Source organism: Typha angustifolia, chromosome 14 (genome assembly GCF_048772165.1).
Source record: "Typha angustifolia cultivar Huaian chromosome 14, ASM4877216v1, whole genome shotgun sequence".
Classification (NCBI taxonomy): Eukaryota; Viridiplantae; Streptophyta; class Magnoliopsida; order Poales; family Typhaceae; genus Typha; species Typha angustifolia.
Window position 1 is genome coordinate 436,922 of NC_133252.1, and position 4,521 is coordinate 441,442.

The 4,521-nt window shown below is 37.2% G+C and overlaps 1 long non-coding RNA gene across 1 annotated transcript; it reads right to left on the reverse strand.

The window, feature by feature from the left end:
* Positions 1-975: 975 nt before the first annotated feature.
* On the reverse strand, positions 976-3,695 carry LOC140776452 (uncharacterized). The gene is made up of 3 exons (XR_012106888.1): positions 3,337-3,695; positions 1,684-2,481; positions 976-1,534 (listed from the first exon to the last, which is right to left on the reverse strand). It is a non-coding gene; the product is annotated as an uncharacterized lncRNA (long non-coding RNA).
* Positions 3,696-4,521: the final 826 nt, after the last annotated feature.

Below are 4,521 nucleotides of genomic sequence, written 5' to 3' on the forward strand. Positions count from 1 at the left end.
CCTCTTCCATCCCTTTCTTCACCAACATGAGAGTTTCCGATCGACCGCGTTGCATGGTAAAAACTATATTTTTTAAAAGAAAAGAAAAGAAAAGGAAAAAAAAAGGCATGAGGTTTGCAGCAGCTAGAGGAAGAGGACGTACGTACTGAATCCACTTGCTTCTTGTTCTTATTCTTTGTTTCGATCCTTGTCCTACGAACTTTTTTGGGGATAATAATGTGATGTGTAGTAGTCAGAAAGAAAAGAAGGAGCCAAGTGGGCTTCGTTCGACATGTGCATGAGCTCAGAGCTCAGGAATCTATTGGAAATATTCCAAAGCAACATCCAGTTGAGGTGACACTTAGATTTGGCCGTTTCCCATCGATCTCGACTTGTCTTAACTAAAGTTGTAGTAGTGAAAAGAAAGGAAGCGAAAGAAGATCGCTTTGCATAGGAAAGAAGATTGCGGTAAAATGAGCTACCAGGCGACAAACGTGTCATCTTCCAAATTAGAGGGTCGTTAGTTTCTGAGAAAGAGATTTGATCGAATCCTCCGAGTTATATAGCTTCTTAAGATAGGCAGTCAAAAATGTATTTTGCTGTGAGAGTGAGTAGCAGCCAATCACGTACCACCAAGTAAACCGGACTGCAGGAGATTCCTACGATAAGGAAAGCAACGAATCATTTTCCACCAACACCAGCTTCATTATTGACTTGTAAAGGAAGCCAAGTTGCACAAGCTTCTTCTTCTCTGATAGCTTGCTTTTGATCAGAATAAGTTCCCGGTACGTTTCGAAGACTACTATATTCCTCTTAGGGAGGATTTAATAATTGCCTCGAAGGATAAATCATATGTGAGCTCCAAAGATTAGCATGCCTTATACCTGTCTAAAGAAGGAATAAGTGCTTCTATCAAACATGACAGTATAAAGTAACTAATTTTCTTCAAAGCACAAGCGACAAAATTAGTTTTCAAATTCACAGAATTGGGCCCAACAAGCAATTGATATGATTGCTACAATACAAAATGGAAACATCGACAAACAGTAAATTACAATCTTGATGCTGTCCTTCATAGTTGGTAGTGAGCCTTCACTCTTTACAATGGCCAAAAGTACAAAAGGAAGCTAACCGAAACAAATCAAGGAACAAAAGGCTGCAAAATTTTATGCTGATTTCTTTCATACCAATCTCTCTCTATCTCTCCTTACTGTCTCTTCAAGAATTTAATTAATAAAGATCATCAAGACAAGATCAAGACTAGACAAATGAGAAATAGAATATAATCTTTGCATCCATGATCCTGTACTTCTGGGCCGACAGGTTTGTTGTAGTTGAAATGTAGGATGAAGCATGAGTTAGAGCAAGTAGTGTAGGAGGAATGGAACATAATCTAGATACTGGTCCTCATGAGATTGGCCGGTACACAGTTCTTGATACCACGGCCACCTTCCTATCATTGTTTTCGTACCATAAAAGAGGCTCTGCCAGATCCACAATGTACCGCGGCAACTATCTCATGATCTGTCTCTCTTCAGATTCTTTATGTTGCTTTCTACGAGATACAGAGAAACAGGCGAGAAGTAAAAAATCAGCATAAGTGAATTTACTATATAGTCTTTGGTGACACTATTATTATATACAGATCGAGCAATCATATAAGAACATGATAACTGTCAAATGTTAACAGCTTAATGCGACTACCTGCAGAAATGAGGTGTTTGCAATAATTATATATCAAATATACTTTGGCCAAGAGACCCAGTTTTATGCTTGTGGTCAATAGATTCTGTACTCCGTAGTGCAGTCTAACTCCAAAACCCCAACACTAATTTATTGGATAGATAAACGATCTCCTGTAAAATGCATATTGTTATTATGCAGATATTATGCAGTGAACAGAGGTAAAGGACACTCTGCATATGTTGCTCTGGGGAAAGCTAAGCTTTCTAGGGAAATAGAAGAGAATAATAGGTCCTTCAAGCAACAAATAATTGATTAACATCCAAAAGACAGGCTTCATAACTACCAAGCAGAGGCAAAGATGTCATCATCAAATGAAAAAGGAAACAGAATGTCTGAGCATCCTATCATTCAGAAAAAAAAAAAAAGAAACACATCGAGCTTATAAGAACTTTCAACATAACTTCACTAGCACACAAAACGAAATGGGTAAAGTTGTAAAATTGTCTAATATCTTCTTGCATAAGTAGATAGCAGGGACTAAGCATGAAATAGTAATTTAAAATTTTAGATGGATTCTAGGATAAAAGGTGACTACAAACTTATAAACTAATCCAAATAGTTCAGTAAACTAAAGATCTGATGAGCAACACCGTGTCCAAATAATATTAGGATGTCTTGTAACCATGGGGAACACATGACTAATGGAACTTTTGGCTCAATTCAGATTAGCATTGATATCTTCCTTCTGCTGCGTACTTTCTGGTGCCAGATGGTGGAAAAAAAGTTTTGGCAGTGTTGAGCACAAAAATGATATACCTGAAATTGAACCGAGATGCCCACATTAAGTGGAATGTTACTCCAGATTTCAAATCAAGAGGTAGTTCAGGAGTCAGGGCAAGGCCAAGTCAGGAAGTCAGATATGCATATAAAAAAATGCTATTATTTAGGTTGTTCTACAAGTGCCTTATTTCCTTGGAGCTTAGTTATCATCAAAGTAACAATGTAAAGGCAACTCAGTAAAGGGCTGTGTCCACAATACAAATTCCACACCACTTATGTGCTTCCACTTGACTCATAAATAGTGCTATCAGAGCTGTCGTGCAGAGTAATTACATGGGCCTTGTTCTGATGAACACTCCATGAGGCCAAATTAGCGCAATGGTGCAGTTCAAGGAGTCCTGGAAACTATGCTTCATGCCTCCTCATTGCAAAAAGCCTTCCTACCTTATTTCTTTTTTCGATACTATCATCTACATCTTATAACTTGAAGGCCCATTCTGGTTTGAGTTTTGACAATCAAAGTAATCAAATTGTATCACTGATGGTATTTTTTTTTTTATTCCTAGAATACCACAAACTGACAACTTTCGAAAATCCTGATCACTCTATTAGTCAATTCTTGTTGGACTAATTAATGTATTTCCAAAAAGATGGATCACAAATTCTCAGAACTCAAATCCAGAAGTTAAACAAAAAAGTTCCTTTCTGTAGGAATAGAAACAAATGACGGACGTGGAGTTCTCCAATAAACCCCATGCACATCTGGAAAACAAAAAAGTCTAGCATCTGAAAATTCCACACAAAAAAACAAGAGTATGTAACTATTTCACCTAATATCTATAAATTAATATAAAAATTAACAAAAGGAATAATAAAGAATAGAGTTCCTACCTTCTCTTTGAAATCTCGGCCTTTTCTTACGGTAATCCAATTCCCAATTCCTATGTTCTAATCCTCCTTAATTCTCTACCTTTGCATCGCATGCTTGCAGACGCCATGAGAGAAGATGATCGCATCCTTTGCAGACGCGGAGGGAAGATATCGATGGAGGCATTCCAAGTAAGGGGATCTGGATCGGTGATTGGTAACACCGGCTGATTGGTTTAGTACAATAAAACGAACTTAGGGGTCTATTATGTTTTCGGGTGACCATTTGTCTCCTTTTTTTTTTTCTTTTTTTTTCTTAATTTTTAAAATAGCAGCTAGTCATCATTTACTATTCCAATCTCTTTGTTTATTATGTATATATACGGAAGACTAGCAGGCAGATAGTTTCGTTCCTTCTTATACACGGAATGAGAGGGTTTTGACCAAAGCTAGTGAAAAGCGCCCGCCACCAACATACAATGATACAAGGAATAATTGAAAATATATTTAGAAGATAGCATTTAGATTTAACTCTTGAATAGCTTGCCCGAATGCAACATACGAAGAAGAATCCCAAGACGTATAGAGCCTCAAACCGATCTCGAAGCGAATTACCTCCTTCCTCACATCGCCTCGGTTGTGACATTTGGAGAGAAGGGTGAAAAGAAGAGGAGAGAAGAGTCCGAACAAATAAAGAAGGGGAGAGGAGGGGGGAAGAATGGAGATACAAGTGAGAGGACAACAAAATTCATTTACCAATTCTTGCATGGGCTTCAAGCCCGTCCTACCAAATCTGCTAAGGATTTGCTCATTTTACGTGGAAAGTCTTTTGGAATAGAGTTAGTTCTTTTATGGGCCGAGGACTCTCAAGACAACTTTTATTGTTGCTATTTGGGCTATTTGAAAGGAGCCACGATCTTCCAGAATAGTACCAGCATTTAATAAGTATATTGTTTTTTTTAAATTAAACTTTTAATTTAATTATTTTGATTAATTTTTAACTTTTTATTGTTTTATGTAACCTTGAATAGGGCGTATGTTTCAATAAAAAATTCTTTGTATGTTCTGTACCTATCCAAGGAGGTACTTGAGCTTTGATATCAATTATTGTGGAGCAAGCTTCGGGTGGGGTAGATATGTGATTTAGAAAGAAAGGAGGAGATGATAGTTAGTTTTTAAGGAAGAAAAAAAGAGAGATCGATGTATGAG